General features: G+C 45.1%; 1 protein-coding gene across 2 annotated transcripts in view; it reads left to right on the top strand.

The window, feature by feature from the left end:
• Positions 1 to 12131: 12131 nt before the first annotated feature.
• MACC1 (MET transcriptional regulator MACC1) overlaps positions 12132 to 17717 on the top strand; it is a 113456-nt gene continuing 107870 nt past the window's right edge. For both annotated transcript variants that reach the window (XM_063921751.1, XM_063921752.1), the window contains exons 1-2: positions 12132 to 16151; positions 16230 to 16380. The gene's annotated coding sequence lies outside the window, so the exon portion shown is untranslated. The remainder of the gene's footprint in view (positions 16152 to 16229; positions 16381 to 17717) is intronic.

Below are 17717 nucleotides of genomic sequence, written 5' to 3'. Positions count from 1 at the left end.
AACGGACAGCGGCACAATAGCTGTGACTGCACTGCATCAGCGCCCACTTTCCTTATTATTTTAAGTGTCAAGATGTGCAAAGCATTTTATTGCTGATGCCTACAAATTGCTATCACTTGGGGGGAGATGTATCAAACCTCCTGTAACACTACCTCCTTGCCTACTACCGCTGGAGCAGAGCTCCGGTGGCACATCAGGCAGGCAGAGAGCAGAGACTGCTGCTGATCAATGACAGTGAATCAGCTGCAAGACACAGATATGTACAGTACAACAGTGCTGGTGTGGCATGTGTTTGTAGTGCAGATCAAGTGCCAAGTAATCCATTATGCTCATTAGGAAAATTATTTTTATGAATTATCTTACTATCTGTTGTATATTTTTGGATAATGTTCTTATACATAATGCTTATATCTAGATAGTCTGAGGAAGCGGGCTGTGTGCCTGTGAAACATGTCACTAAAGTTTATGTTTATACATTTCCCACATACCGTATTTGAACTGATGATCGTTGTCCATGTGAGTTGTGGTGCAACTTCAATAAACCTAAGCCACGCCTGCTGCCGTAGCTCTCTGGCCAGCCTTCTGGCTGGTGTTCTCCTCCTCTGGCGGCAACAGTTGCCCGTGGCTCCCATAGGGACATGCGCACTGCTCTGTTTGAAATTTAAAGAGCCATCACATTTGGCGCCAAATTGAAACCTCCACCAATATAAGGAAGTTCTTGAGTGCTCTCCTGTGCCCAGTATAGGCTCCATTACCAAACTCCATTGTCCTTTTACTTCCTTATAACATCCTTGAGCAACCTTCGTTACCTGATTCTAGTTCCATACATGCCGACATTCTGGCTGTTCTCTTCAGGAGAGAGCAGCCAGGTCAGCTCAGTAGGGGAGCGGGGCTATGACATGAGTAGGGGGTGGACCAGAGGCAGAATGGGGGCAGGACAGGGGTGGTGTTACCGTGGCACCTCCATTAATCCATGCTTATCCATCCTTTGCATTATACTGCAAAAGACTTGGCTATGATTACGCGTTTCAGCAAGAATGTTGTTCCGTCATTTTGACGGCTTCTAACTAGTAATAAGATTAAAAATAATAAACCTCTCAAGTAACCCTGTACAGGTAAAATATCCTTTCTGTTTCTCCCAAAATAATAATGTTACCATGACCCCCCCCCCTCCCCCCCACAGACACACACACCTCCCATTCTGCTGTGTACCAATAGTGTCAACATCCAGGTTCACTATTCCTCCTGAAGGGATCTATTGTGACACAGCCAACATCCTTGAAAAATACTTCTGTGTCGACTGAAACATGTTGGATTACTGAAGTCACTTTGATCTTCAACCACATCCACCCTGCAAGCCGACAAATATCACTTCTACATATTTCACCTGAGCTGGATGTACTGGATACACCCTTCTGATAACCACTGGGCCCTGGCCATAACTTGAGGTCAGCAGTAAACCACCTGCAGACTCTCTGTCCAGGGCTACCCATTATTTCCATCAGGCAGCGGCATGCTCCCTCACTGGTGACCACAGTGTAGATACTGGGGTAGATGGTGGCAAACCTGCTGCTGCTCCATTTGTTCAAGCCGAGTCCTTGTGAGTGCACTCGACCACTCTGGTGACTCAATCAGCTTCTCTGTGTCCTGAATACTGAGTCTAACATTACTAGTTGCCAGGAAGGCTGCAACTGCAGAAGTGTCCCCATGGCTACTGCAGAGCCACAGGTGTGACCATCTCTTAATAACCCTCTATGGAGTAATTCAGACCTGCAATTGGAACCTTGGCCCTCATTCCGAGTTGTTCGCTCGCTAGCTGCTTTTAGCAGCATTGCACACACTAAGCCGCCGCCTACTGGGAGTGAATCTTAGCATAGCAGAATTGCGAACGAAAGATTAGCAGAATTGCTAATAGAAAGGTCTTAGCAGTTTCTGAGTAGCTCGAGACTTACTCCTCCACTGCGATCAGCTCAGTCAGTTTCGTTCCTGGTTTGACGTCACAAACACACCCTGCGTTCACCCAGACACTCCCCCGTTTCTTCAGACACTCCCGCGTTTTTCCCAGAAACGCAAGCGTTTTTTCGCACACACCCATAAAACGGCCAGTTTCCGCCCAGAAACACCCACTTCCTGTCAATCACACTCCGATCACCAGAACGATTAAATTTCTTCGTTAGGCCGTGAGTAAAATACCAAAATTTTAGCAAATTTACTTGGCGCAGGCGCACTGCGAACATTGCGCATGCGCAGTTTGTGACTAATCGCTCCGTTGCGAAAAAATCTAACGAGCGAACAACTCGGAATGAGGGCCCTTGATTTTAAACAGCATATCATTGGCGTATTTATAATGGGGGCAAAGTGTGCAGGCCCCCACACTGCATACTGTCAAAGTCGAAAAATATTGTAATACATGTCCATTGTACTAACCCCTCATGCACGTGCATGCTGCTCGTGCACCCGGTCCCCCGTGCGTACACATGTCCGCAAGTTGCGTAGGAGACGCTCCGGCGACTCGTGCGCATGATATGTGTATTTACGGCGGAGTTTGTGAGCGTGTAGCGTGCGACTCGAACATAGCATATTTAACCCAAATAGTGCATTTTGTAGACATAGTTCCCTTAGATCATATCAGCGAGTAATGTTAGTTTAAACAGTTCCTGGACGGAGAGATTCATCTTTGCATGATAGGAAGGGTCAGACAAAGGTTGGTAGGTGATGTCTAGTATCCAGCTGTAGGGTATTTTAAGGGTAACATTCCGGTGTTAGTTAGGAAAAGATCGCTTGCTCCTGCGTATAGTTATGTACAAAAGTAGATTATGAACATTAACTGTATTTGCTGTAAATTACACATGCGGCGAGAATCCTGAGGATACCACCCACCAGAGCAGTTGGGAAAGGACATCGCCTACCTGTTCAAATCCACCTATGACCTTTGCTGTAATGTAGAGACACATCCCTGTGTCCAATGAACAATGAGATTACAGGGACCATTGTATTGTGAATGTATGCTGTGTATAAAAAGACCACTGTTGCCTGGCCGGACTCAAGACTCTGAAGGCTTTCTACCTGATAGCTGAGGACTGGTCCAGGACGCGCTTGCGAACGATTCCCCACGTATGTATATTCTCTGTAGCCATTATTCTCTGTTATTCTGTTAGATTTCCTTGTTAGCCTGTAGTGTATAACTTGTATCTGTTTACCCCTTTTCTCTGAATAATCCGCTGTGGTGTTAGAGCCCAGTGGTTTACACAAACCGGTGTTGTGTTTTCACTTTTCTGCAAAGGGCTTTCTTAGTGTATCAATTGCTATAAGGTGTATAGGCATTGTTAAGGTGTTTAAGGTATTACATCGTTGCAGTACTAGACTGCTAAGGTTTAAAGTATAAGCACATCCTTACACTGTTTCATTACTTAAAGGTTTACTGTATATCATTCTGTGAGTGTCCGTGCCGCTCGTGTCTCACGCCCACGGCACAGCATCTGTTACGCTAATAGCGTATCAATACGGTACCTAGTACGCCAATAGCCTGCTTAGTACGAAGCGTGAATCCGTGAGCGTCCATGCCGCTCGTGCGTCGCGCCCACGGCTCAGCGTCTGTTACGCTAAGTGCGTACCCATACGGTACTCAGTATGCAAATAGCGTACTTAGTCCGTAGTGTGTGTAATAAGTCTAGCGGCCATAGCGGCTCCACGGTAATAGTGTATAGCTTTATGTTTTAAGGTAATATTTGACATTATCAATTGGGGGCATCGTCCGGTACTCCTCATATCCGCAGCCTAGCAGGACAAGGCAGACTTTATCTATCAGCAAAGGGCGGGAAGATAGTATCCCCTGTTAGCCTTTTCTTGGTCGGGGATACACTAGTGCTGATTAGATAAGCGTCTGCTCCGCATGGTTTGTAGGGATGCTGGTGGGATCCGAAAGGTAAGAACGTAAAGCTATTGTTTTTTTTAAATCTGTTAAATTTCTGTTTGGTGCCAACTGCGCACGCAACACACGTAACACACGCACACACCTGTATTTTATTTGTGTATTTTGCATATCTACTCGCTTGTTGCCATTAGCATTGATTACGTGCTGAAAAATTTGTTGCTATTTAGTTAAGAATAAAAAGTAATATTTAAGGGAGTACGTGTAAAACACACACGCAGCCTGACCTAGTTATAAAGGTTTATACAGGAGATACTGTGTGGTGTTGGTAAGCGATTATAGTTAAATATCATTTACATTTATAGAAGTGTGGTATTTGTATTACTGCGGACGTATACGGCCATTGTACACGTGTCTCGGACAGCGTGCGATACTGCGTACGCAACGCAAAGGCCTACACACGTGGCGTATTTTCCGCAATGTGCGTACAGATACGCCCACTTAATACAAATAGCGCGATAGCATTGTTTTAGTTTAGGCGATACGGTAGCCACGCGATAATAGCACAAATTGATCAGTGTCCAAAATTTAGTTTAAAAGAACCTTCTCTTATTGCATCACCTCTGGGACTAGGCTGTTTCACCTGAATGAAAGTTAATTTTCTGTACAGAAAAATCAAAGTGTATATGAGTGAACGAGCGTGAGTGTGCAAATAAAGGTTTTGTGAACCCAGAAGTCGGGATCCCGTAGGAGTACACCAGTGAAGTGAACACTTGGTGGCGTGAGATTGGCTGTCTCACGTTTAACATTGTATAAGGTATAAAGGAGCAAGGTAGCAAGTTTAACAGCAGACCAAGAGGTCAGCGAAGTCCGAAATCCGCTGACTAAGTCAAGCGAAGCTCTGAAAACTGTGGCCTGAGAAAGGTCAGCGGTGAGAGCGCAGCCCCGGGGGTTTGCGTAGTACCCATATAGGCCCGTTTAGAGAATACGCTCCGGCTGAGGTTTCGCAGCCTAAACAATCGATTCCGTTGGTCGTCCGGCGGATAAGTAATAGTTACTTATACGCAGTGCGAATGTACCGCACGTTAGTGTGTGCAATAGTTGGTTCAACTTGATACCCATTACGCCATTTGCGTAAAATCGCGGGATCATAGATGCTATTTGTACACGCAGACGTGATTTGTGTAACAGTTTTTTTTTTATTTTAAGGGAGTTTCGCTGTTCACTCAGGAAATCTCCAACAACTGATATTTTCTGGGAGGGGTAGCACACTCCCACACGCTCTCAGTAAATAGCGGTTACACAGGGGCCCTAGGTTGGGTACGACCAGCACTAGGAACAGTGTGTGGGTCTATTGCCCAACGTGGGCGAGAGTGAGTGAGAGCGCTCTGAGAACTTTCACCATTGCCTTATATTGAGTAATTTGGTTTTTGTAGGAATTAGCTGAGAAGGCAATACCTGCAAAAGAATGGGGGCCAGTTGCTCAAGTAAGGGACGATCAACCAGAGTTCAGGTTGAAATTCCGCGGCCTAAAGGGTCGGCGAGGTACATAATGTGTGAGAAATATGGATCACACGCAGAGGTCTTATGCTATGAATGGGAACGTATGACTGTGGAAGATAGGGAACCGTTCCCTAAGGTAGGCAGTTTTAGTCCTGAGGTGTTGCAAAATTTAAGGAGAAGGATATGTCTGATAAAATCCGGAAAACAAAGGATTAGACATTATGATTGTTTACAGTTATGGCAACAGGAGGGTGAGATACAACGGGGATTAGCTCAAGCAGCTGGTTCCAACCCTAGCAGGAAACTGATAGCAACTGCACCACCCCCACCGTACATTACAGGGGAGAAAATGGCTACAGAGAATGGCATACTGGTATTCGATAAGAGTGCACTTAATAAATGTATTAATGACGATAAGAGTAAAGTAGATAAATGTATTAATGCAAATGCTAACCCATGCAAGTTGTATCCCATCCTAAACTTCCCTCAGGACTGCGACCAAGAAGATGAGCGCAGCACGATATCGGCACTCTCTTTAGCAGCCACCATACAAGATACTCAAGTGGGCACGGCCCAACTAGTAAGAGCAGTAGCGAAGGCCCCTAGTGGAGGGACAGGTGAGATCGTGTCCACAGGTAAGTACGGTACTGTACATTATGCAGAAACCATTGCACCTCACATTGTAGAGTCAACACAGAGTGATGTAATTGAACTGAATCCTGTCAGGGTGATCGCAGTCCCCAATGGAAAGACTGACGCTCTGGGAATCACTCCCATCAGGAACATTGCTATGCATTGCCCCTGGTCCCGGACAGAATTGATGACAATTATGTCTGGAATTTCCCGATTCCAGGAAAGATCTAGCCGCATGCCAGAGGTTTATTAGAGAACTAGGTAACGCCACCGAACCCAATAACAAAGATTGGTGGACAGTGCTAAGAGCATGTTTGCCCTCCAATATTGACCCCGTGAAATTCATCACTGACTGTAAATTAGATGCAGAAGTACCTCTCACTGATGAGTACAATCAGGAGAATGTAAAACAGATCAATCTGCAACTAAGAATATATTTCCCAACTGTTGTCAAGTGGAATAAAATTTTCTCCATTAGACAAAAGGAAGGTGAAACTGCCTCTGACTATTTCCATCGAGCACTGCAGGAAATGGCTAGATTTACTGGGATCGAAGACATTAAGGATAATGTACACCATAGGGAGGTAGCAGTGTCTGTATTAATGGACGGGTTAAAGGAAGTGTTGAGAACCAGGGTACAAACCACTCAACCTAGCTGGAGAGGTATCTCGGTGGCTGCCTTGAGAGAGTCCGCTATTGAGCATGATCGGAACATCATTAGGCACAGGGAGTCACAGGGGGATAAGCTGATGACAGTAAGTATCAAAGCCCTGACAACGAAGCCACATCAGCCTAAACCCCAGACCCCTGTTGGTAAGTCGTATGTGATAACATGTTTTAAATGTCAGAGAGAAGGACATTACGCACGAAACTGTAATTTTAAAGACCCACATAAGGTATATCGACCCCCTAGACCACAACATGACACACAGTATGACGCACGAAATTGGGATCAGGAACCGCAGAGGAGAAGTCATGAACCACATACAGGGGAAACAAAGAGGTACCCACCAAAGAGAGACTGGCAGGTCTCTGAAAATTCTCAGTTACCCCCCTCACATATTGTAGCTGCCAGCGCGCTTCGGGGGGGACACCACACACCATAGGGGTGGGGCCACACCTGTAGTCTGCAGCCAGTGAAATTAATTGCGAGCCTTGGAAGTAAACCTGAGGTCACAATTGATGTAGCTGGTAGATCACTACCCTTCCTTGTAGATACGGGGGCGGCCAAGTCAGTGTTAAATTCAATGGTGGGTATGAAAACCACGGGTAAAACAATTCCAGCAATGGGAGTAACAGGAGTGGTACAACACTACCCTTTAAGTAAACCAGCAGAGATTACGATAGGGCCTTTGACCAAGCACTCCTTTTTGCTAGCTGCATCGGCTCCGGCTAATCTACTTGGGAGAGATTTACTGTGTAAGATGGGGTGTGTCATATATTGTACTCCTGAAGGTGTCTTCTTAGATATACCCGAGAATCACGCTCAGGAAGAGCAGGATATGTTAGACTCCCCACAAAGGTTAATGTCAAACACTGCTGTTACAGACAGGCGTCCATCCAAGGTAGAGGAAATGATCTCCCAGATACCGGAGTCCCTCTGGACCAAAGAAGGACAAGACACTGGATTGATGGCAAATGTAGCTCCTGTAGTAGTTCAAGTAAAAGATGGTAGGATAGCTCAAAAAATCCCACAGTATCCTCTGAAGCCAGAGGTGGAGTTAGGAGTGTACCCAATCATAGAGCGCTTGCTGCAACAGGGCATCCTAGTTAGGACGTCCAGCACTGCCAATAGTCCCATCTTCCCTGTGAAAAAGAGTGGGGGGAGGGGTTACAGACTAGTGCAGGATCTAAGGGGGATAAACAAAATAGTTGAGAGCCAATTCCCCGTAGTGCCAAATCCAGCTGTCATCCTTATGCAAATCCCTCCTACTGCGAAATTTTTCACTGTTATTGACCTCTGCGCCGCCTTCTTCTCGGTCCCTCTGCACCCTGACAGCCAATACTTGTTTGCATTTACATACAGAGGAGTACAGTACACCTGGACTCGTTTACCACAAGGTTTCATTGACAGCCCAAGTATTTTCTCACAGGCTTTGCATGACTGTTTACAATCCTTTCAACCTGAGAGCGGATCAGTATTAATACAGTATGTATATGACTTACTGCTGTGTTCTGATTCACTCGAATCGTCCTTGAGAGACACAAAACAGCTTTTGTTTCATCTTTCTGATACGGGACACAAGGTTTCAAAGGACAAGTTGCAGTTATGCCAGACCAAGGTAAAATATTTGGGACATTGCTTAACACAAGGACTGAGACACCTCACCGCTGAGAGAATACAGGCGATTCGCGACATGACTCTGCCACAAACCCAGCAACAGATCCGCACTTTCCTAGAAATGTGTGGGTATTGCCGAAACTGGATCCCAGGGTTTTCCATACTAGCCTTACCTTTGCAAGAGATGGTCTCGTCAAATAAACCAGATCGGATTTCGCACACATATGAGTCCGTACTGGCATTTGAGAGACTCAAACAGTGCCTATCACAGGCACCAGCATTAGGTATGCCAGATTATGGGAAACCCTTTGAATTATACGGTACGGAGAGTGCTGGGTGTGCGGCAGGTGTTTTAACCCAGAGACATGGTGATGCCAGCAGGCCGGTAGCTTACTACAGTGCACAATTGGACACTGTAGCACGGTCTCTCCCCACATGCTTGCGAAGTGTGGCAGCGATAGCATTGCTAGTGAATAAAAGTGAAGATGTAGTGTTAGGACACAACCTGACCATCCATACACCTCATGCAGTGTCAGCCTTACTGAATTCTGCCCAAACCAGACACGTCTCATCAGCACGGTTTACAAGGTGGGAATTAGCACTAATGGCCCCTGTAAACATCACCATAAGGAGATGCAGCGCACTAAATCCTGCAACGTATCTCCCAGGTGTGCCTGGACAGGCACAAAGGGTGGAGGATGAGAGTGATGGTGAAGGAGGATTTAGTACAGACACTGACACACATGATTGCATGGAATATTTGAACCAAACTTTCACTGCAAGGCCTGACATTAGTGACAACCCACTGGAAGGCGTAGATTTTACTTTTTACACTGACGGTAGTTGCCACAGACAGACGGACTCGGGAGATTTGTGTACTGGATACGCAGTCGTAGATGACAAAGGTACCATAGAAGCGGAACCCCTGGGCCCACCTCACTCAGCACAAGTTGCTGAGTTGGTCGCCCTAACCAGAGCGTGTGAATTGGCTAAGGGTAAGTCAGCCAATATCTACACGGATTCTAGGTATGCCTTTAGAGTAGTGCATGATTTTGGGGCCCTATGGCGCCTCAGAAATTTCATGACGGCAGCTGGCACGCCCGTAGCGCATGCGACCCACATCAAAAGACTTCTTGCAGCGATACAGGAACCTGACAGAGTGGCTGTTATCAAGTGTAAAGCCCACACGTACAGCCAAGACCCAGTGTCACTTGGTAACAGCCGGGCAGACGAAGCTGCTAAATCAGCAGCCAGCACCCCCATACAGACAGACATCACACAACTGATGGTATTCAATACCGTCAACACACAAAAATTGAGTGAAATGCAAAATTTGTGTTCCCCACAGGAAAAGGCAGTCTGGAGGTCAAAAGGATATGGCCAGGAGTCCTCAGGACTCTGGACAGATGGACAGGGTAAGCCAGTGGCTCCCAGAGCATACCTTCCAAGTTTAGCTGAGGCGGCACATGGTCTGACTCATCTAGGCAAAGAGGGTATGTGCAAGTTGGTAAGAGCCTACTGGTGCGCGCCAGGATTCTCTTCTCATGCGGGTAAGAGAGCAATGACATGCCTTACCTGCTTGAGGAAGAATATTGGAAAGTCAATACCAACAGAACCATCCCATATCCCGCCAACAGACGGCCCTTTTCAGGTAATACAAATTGATTTCATACAATTGCCACCCTGTAGAAATTTAAAGTATGCGTTGGTTTGTATTGATGTGTTTTCAAATTGGGTAGAAGCGTTCCCCGCTGCCACAAATACTGCTGTGTTTACTGCAAAGAAAATTGTGCAGGAATTTGTGTGCAGATATGGTATCCCTAGGATAATTGAAAGTGATAGGGGTACCCATTTTACAGGTGAAGTCTTTCAGGTAATGTGCAAATTAATGGGAATTAATAGTAAGCTGCATACTCCGTACCGCCCACAGGCGAGTACGAAAGTGGAAAGAGTAAACAGCACTATTAAGAACAAGCTGAGCAAAGTGATGGCTGAAACTGGATTGTTGTGGCCAGAAGCTTTGCCACTTGTATTGTACAGCATCAGAACCACTCCCAGGTCCCCTCTTAACCTGTCACCCTTTGAGATTCTTTTTGGTCGACAACCCCATGTAATGATTGACCCCCAGGATGATTTGAAATGCAATAATTAAGTGACTGTAAAGTATTTGGTTAAGATGAGCAAGTAGTTGAGGAATTTAAAACAGCAATCTAAAGCTGGTGATTCCTGATCTGCCAGACAGTAATTGTCATGACATTGAACCTGGGCATTATGTAATGATTCAAAATTTTCTACGCTCAGGTTGCCTGATTGACCGGTGGGAAGTACCGTACCAAGTCTTACAGACCAGCACGACAGCATTGAAGGTTGCCGAAAGAGAGACTTGGGTCCACTCGTCCCACTGTAAGAAGGTCGCTGACCCAGAGAAAGCCCGTGACAAAGAGCAGAGTGTAGAGGAAATCGTATCACTGGAGTGCCTGTTCCGGGAAGGTTGAGAGGCAGGACTGCTGTCACGGCACCTGAGCACAGAGAACTACAAGATCAGAGGCGGTTGTCGCACCAGTTTTCTTTCCCTTCTATTATTTTCTTTACCTCCCATTACCACTCTTTCTTTCTCCTCCTGCAAGATGGACTTACCCCAAGAGACTGCGTTCCGGGTTTTCCTGTTGACACTGTTGTTGACCAGAACAGTCTATTTCGGTGAGAGTGCCAGAGAGGTCGAGAAAGGATCTGGAATGGGTTCTGATGACAAGGACGGATTAGTAGAATTCCAAGAGCAACACAGTCACCGAGCAAAGGCGAGTATCAGAAAACGATCTGGTAGTCATGACACTAGGAGACATTGTGAAGGATTGTTAGCTGAGGAGAATTGTATCTGTAGAAATTGTGAAAACATAGTTGAGGACGGATAAATCCAGAGATGTCAGTCCAGCCTTAATATCAACATGGACCGGTATCCATTGAGTGACTATCACTCATTAGTGGGTAAGTGTTAGGGTCTCCTGCCCTGTGCTGCCACGTCGTCATGGCAACCGGGAGACAAGTACTAGCGGAGTAACCTGAGCGTAGCTGATACTCCGGTTCAGGTCTTTTGCTGTGCAGTGGTTATAGGCTCTGTGCACGGCAGGGGATCCGGTGCTGGTTTTTGTACTCACAGTCTGTGAGGTCTGAGTGGGGCGTGGACAGCACCTGCTTTATAAGGCCTCTTTCCAGGTTAAGCAGATGCTGCTGAATCTTTGTTGGTTAGTCAGTTCCTGAAAGTTAGCCAGTACTGTGTAGCTTTGTATTTGTTTGTTGCTTACTGCAAATAGGCCTGGGGATTTGGTATTACACTCTGCCAATCCAGACCTAGCAGTAAGACTGGAGTCAGTCGTTTAGCTTGCTGGGGTTCTGTTACTACTCTGTGAACTTAGCAAGTTTGCGGCTGTATTCTAAGACTTGCCTGTCTAATCCTGTCTCACTGTGCTAGGTGTCAGGGGTCAGTTTAGTGGCAGTAAACTGAACCTGTGCACTGCAAGTGAGAATTAGGATTGTGGAGACTCTCCTTGTGTCTATCATTCCATCTCTGACCAAGGAGTTTACTGCCACACCCGTTGGTAACCCTTTAGGGTTTTGCTGTTGCCCTTAGCAACAGCATTTCGGGTTCTCTATGTATTAAAACACAACATCTTGCTTTTCCCATCTGAGCATTTCTAATACAAGGGAGATACCCAGTTCCTTAGCCTCTGGGCTTCTCTGTTCACTTTGTGTGTATTTTGTTACCCTATCACCTTCTGTGTACGTTATGTCATATTCCCCAGTCTGTCTGTGAGTCCATTTGTTGTGCATAACAGTTCTGACACCAGTACTTTCCTGCAGGCACTGGTGTACATAACAGTTCTGACACCAGTACTTTCCTGCAGGCACTGGTGTACATAACAGTAAGGTTTTAAACCAAACAGAATGCTGGGTGTGTTCGCAAGTACCTCAAGGTCAGAGCAAGTCAGGACTAGTACCATATCCCTTAACAATAGATGAGGTACTTGAATTAAGGGGTGGGAGACCGGTGGACAAGAAATTTAATATTTCTAGGCCTCCTAGTTTGAAGCTCCACCAATATCATGTGGATAGGTCCTTAATATGTTTTAACATTTCCAATCCCCGAAAGCCGGGAAATTGGTAAGTGACATGGAACAACCAAACCATGGCATTTTCACACAGAGCCGATAGAATGCCCATAGACCCTGAATTTATATGCCAGATAGCCGACGGTGGGAGATATTTTCGGTATAGGTACACTCTAGGAAGTAGGACCATGCGGGTTGGAGAAGTATCTCCAGGATACTGTGCGCATATCATATAGCCTGATACGTGTACTGAACAGATGAGATAGTTAGGGATAGGATTTTTTACCTGGAAGGTTTGCAATATGGTGATGTCATATTCTGTCCCATATGTTCTCCCCGATGATGCATATTTCATATGTGGGAGGAAGGCATATAAGTGGCTTGCCCCAAACTCAGAGGGATTGTGTTACATTGGGAGAGTGTTGCCAGAAGTAATGACCATTACCCATAATAAGATGAAAGACATTCACCGCAATGCTCAAGCTCCTTACACTCACACTCACTACGAACACATCGTTAAGAGACACCTTATAGATAGGACAGAGCACGCAGCCTCTAATTTGATCCACGAATCCACCGGGATTCAATTCCTACTCGCATTAGATATCACCCGTACCGCCAGAGGAATTATAAATTTTAGGTATATTCATGCGCTTGCGAACCTGATAGACAATATCACCGAGGTGTTTGATGACACCTTCAGGTATACTGCAAGCTTACAAAACGGAACTGATTCAGCACAGGATGGTTCTCAATTACATCACAGCGGTGACGGGCGGGTATTGTGTCACCCTAGCAACTCAGTATGGTGTGAAGTGCTGTACATATATCACAAACAGCACTGATGACCCAACCGAGGTCATAGACCAAAAGATGGACGATATCTTGCAATTGAAGTGGGAGTTCCGAAGGAGACACAACCTTACCCTTACTGCTGTGAGTAATGAACTGACTGGCTGGGTTTCATGGTTGAACCCACGCAATTGGTTCTCAGGTTTAGGAGAATGGGCTCAAAATGTTATCGTGAATGTAGGAAAGTTTCTCCTTTGTATGCTGGGAGTTGTCATAATGATTGGTTTGATATTTAGATGTGTTCAATTTTTAACACGGCGCAAGCACAGTACCAAAGTGATGAGTTTGAGGAGCGAGGGCATTGTTACAATAACTGGTTTAATTTATGACCCATCAATTGAGACAATGTTGTGATAAGACGTGATTCCACGGTCCGTTTCTTTCACCCGTTTCTCCTTTGTTTTTCTCCCAAGCAAAAAGACATCCATTCGGAAGAGGACTACAGACTTTGAGGAAGAAGACTACAGACCTTTGATGGACATATCCACAGACTTTGAGAGACACTTTAGAGACTTTAAAAGACTTTTTATGGACACTTGAAAGACTTTGATTATCACCGACAGCAAGGATACACCTATCCGGACAAGACTTCAACAGACACCCAAGGACACTTGCACACATTATTATGTGAATGTATTTGTGACATGTTTCTTATCTTCATCTCTACAACCTTCAGGTAGTGACACACATTGTCGACAGGTGACATAGGTACATATATTAGCATTCACATGTTTTCCCCTTCCATGTATCATCAACTAAAATGTGCACCCCATTTGTTGGAACAAGAAGCCGAAAAGAGCTCGGTAGTGTTTGTTGGCCCACTTACAGACCCTTAATACGGGATAAGAAGGATTTAATGTATACTTCGCAATACCTCGAAGCTTATCTAGAACATGTACGGCACGATGATACATGCCCCCCCAGACATGAAGTTCATACATACATGCTTTTACTATCTCACTAGGCCATACATTTCCTGCCTACTCCTCTCCTCCCTCCACCCAATCATATATAGGTATATCATATGTATTGTATATTTTTCTGCTTAAATGTTTAGATTGTGGCAGTTATTGTTGACTGCCAAAGGGTGGACTGTCAAAGTCGAAAAATATTGTAATACATGTCCATTGTACTAACCCCTCATGCACGTGCACGCTGCTCGTGCACCCGGTCCCCCGTGCGTACACATGTCCGCAAGTTGCGTAGGAGACGCTCCGGCGACTCGTGCGCATGATATGTGTATTTACGGCGGAGTTTGTGAGCGTGTAGCGTGCGACTCGAACATAGCATAATTAACCCAAATAGTGCATTTTGTAGACATAGTTCCCTTAGATCATGTCAGCGAGTAATGTTAGTTTAAACAGTTCCTGGACGGAGAGATTCATCTTTGCATGATAGGAAGGGTCAGACAAAGGTTGATAGGTGATGTCTAGTATCCAGCTGTAGGGTATTTTAAGGGTAACATTCCGGTGTTAGTTAGGAAAAGATCGCTTGCTCCTGCGTATAGTTATGTACAAAAGTAGATTATGAACATTAACTGTATTTGCTGTAAATTACACATGCGGCGAGAATCCTGAGGATACCACCCACCAGAGCAGTTGGGAAAGGACATCGCCTACCTGTTCAAATCCACCTATGACCTTTGCTGTAATGTAGAGACACATCCCTGTGTCCAATGAACAATGAGATTACAGGGACCATTGTATTGTGAATGTATGCTGTGTATAAAAAGACCACTGTTGCCTGGCCGGACTCAAGACTCTGAAGGCTTTCTCCCTGATAGCTGAGGACTGGTCCAGGACGCACTTGCGAACGATTCCCCACGTATGTATATTCTCTGTAGCCATTATTCTCTGTTATTCTGTTAGATTTCCTTGTTAGCCTGTAGTGTATAACTTGTATCTGTTTACCCCTTTTCTCTGAATAATCCGCTGTGGTGTTAGAGCCCAGTGGTTCACACAAACCGGTGTTGTGTTTTCACTTTTCTGCAAAGGGCTTTCTTAGCGTCTCAATCGCTATAAGGTGTATAGGCATTGTTAAGGTGTTTAAGGTATTACATCGTTGCAGTACTAGACTGCTAAGGTTTAAAGTATAAGCACATCCTTACACTGTTTCATTACTTAAAGGTTTACTGTATATCATTCTGTGAGCGTCCGTGCCGCTCGTGTCTCACGCCCACGGCACAACGTCTGTTACGCTAATAGCGTATCAATACGGTACCTAGTACGCCAATAGCGTGCTTAGTACAAAGTGTGAATCTGTAAGCGTCCGTGCCACTCGTGCATCGCGCCCACGGCTCAGCGTCTGTTACGCTAAGTGCATACCCATACGGTACTCAGTACGCAAATAGCGTACTTAGTCCGTAGTGTGTGTAATAAGTCTAGCGGCCATAGCGGCTCCACGGTAATAGTGTATAGCTTTATGTTTTAAGGTAATATTTTACATTATCAATACCATGCACCCATTATGTGATCAATGTGTACAATATAAAATATACATCACAATATTAGATGGCACTACTGTCTTTGTAAAATTATTTCTGCTGAACACTAACAGACATCCACACGAATTAAGCCACAGGCAAATGCTAGTAATATGCTAGTATTAATAATAATAATAATACTTTTATTTATATAGCACTCTTTCTCCAATAGGACTCAAGATGCTTGGCTATTAGGTTGATGGAATTGGTTTGGTGTTCTTCTGGTTGATGATATGTCCTATCAAGTATAGTGAGATTGGAGTGTGAGAATGCATCCAGCCAGCCTTTCCTGAAGGATGATCTCACTGTTTCTTTTAAATCGGAATCTATGATTTTGTGCATGGAGAACAAAGTGCCTTGGTCAAATTGCCGACTAAATTGACACAAGAATCGACATAGACTCGGACAAAGCAGATCAATCCCGTAGGTCAACAGTTTCATGTCAACTTGCATAATGTCTACTGTATATGCAGTCTGTTGACATTCATCTTGTCTACACAGATGACATGATAGAGCACAGACCTAATGTCCCTGGTGGCCCTGCGGTCACTTACCTGGTCCCGGCAGCAGTGGTGTCTCCATTTTCATCTTCTAAATCCCAGCAGTCATGTGATATGAAGTTCAGGCACAAATTACTGACAAAGGCATTCTGGTAAGTGCAGTCCCCCTATCCCTGATCCTAATCTCTACCCTTAACCCTGACCCTCCCTCTTGTACCTAACCCAGAACTCTTCCACCCCACAGCCTAACCCTAACCTCTGCCAATGCCTAACTCTAACCCTGTCGGCGTAACCTTTGGCATTCTAACAATGTCAACATTTCACATAGCGACATCTCAGACATTTTAGTGTCAATATTGTGGTGGTAACTGCTGATGATATAACTGGATGCCCCCACAAATATGTAAGAAAAACACTGCCTTCTTGATGCAGTTGCTATATATTTATATATTATTTAGTATACAACAAATGAAGATCTATGTAATATAGGGGTCATTCCGAGTTGATCGCTCGCTGCAGTTCTTAGCAGCCGTGCAAACGCTATGCCGCCGCCCACTGGGAGTGTATTTTAGCTTAGCAGAAGTGCAAAAGTTTTTATCGCAGAGCGCCTGCAAAAAAATTTCGTGTAGTTTCAGAGTAGCTCAAAACCTAATCAGCGCTTGCGATCACTTCAGACTATTCAGTTCCGGATTCAACGTCACACACCCGCCCAGCGTTCGCCCAGCCACGCCTGCGTTTTCCCTGGCATGCCAGCGTTTTTCCGAACATTCCCTGAAAACGGTCAGTTGCCACCCAGAAATGGCCACTTCATGTCAATCACTCTGTGGCAACCAGTGTGACTGAAATGCATTGCTAGACCCTGTGCAAAACTGCATCCTTCGTTGCGCCCGTACGTCACGCGTGCGCATTGCGCCACATACGCATGTGTAGAACTGCCATTTTTTAGCCTGATCGCTGTGCTGCGAACAAATGCAGCTAGCGATCAACTCGGAATGACCACCATAGTCTATAGGAATAAGGGACAACATTCTGGGTCTTATAAAATGATTATTTTGCATTTATTACATTAGTACAAGTATTGTTTGATGTAATAATTGCAATATGATGTTTTTTCACAATATAATAATTATTCCTAGATACTGACATTGGGGGGAATTTGATTAAATGCACTGTTGAATAGCGCCGGGTATGAGTGCCCAGAGCTATTCAATTACCCATATCACACAAGACACTTAACTTGAGAGATGCAGATTACCGCACCTCAAGAATACCATTTAGTCATGATAAACGGCATTCCAAAACTTAAGTGCCAGGTGCGATGCTGATAGTGCAGGTAGTAAGCCCACAATTCATGTCACAGCACCAGTTTGATTTATGCTCGCCCCTCAGGAGGGGTGAATAGCTCCGTGGACTTATTCCCGGCGCTACTTAATAGCACGTTTAATTGAATCCTCCCCCATTGTTTGTTAGCAATTATGTTCTTCAGGCA

Source organism: Pseudophryne corroboree, chromosome 5 (assembly GCF_028390025.1).
Source record: "Pseudophryne corroboree isolate aPseCor3 chromosome 5, aPseCor3.hap2, whole genome shotgun sequence".
NCBI lineage: Eukaryota > Metazoa > Chordata > Amphibia > Anura > Myobatrachidae > Pseudophryne > Pseudophryne corroboree.
Note: the sequence above shows the minus strand (reverse complement) of the source record. Positions and strands in the feature narration are given on the sequence as shown.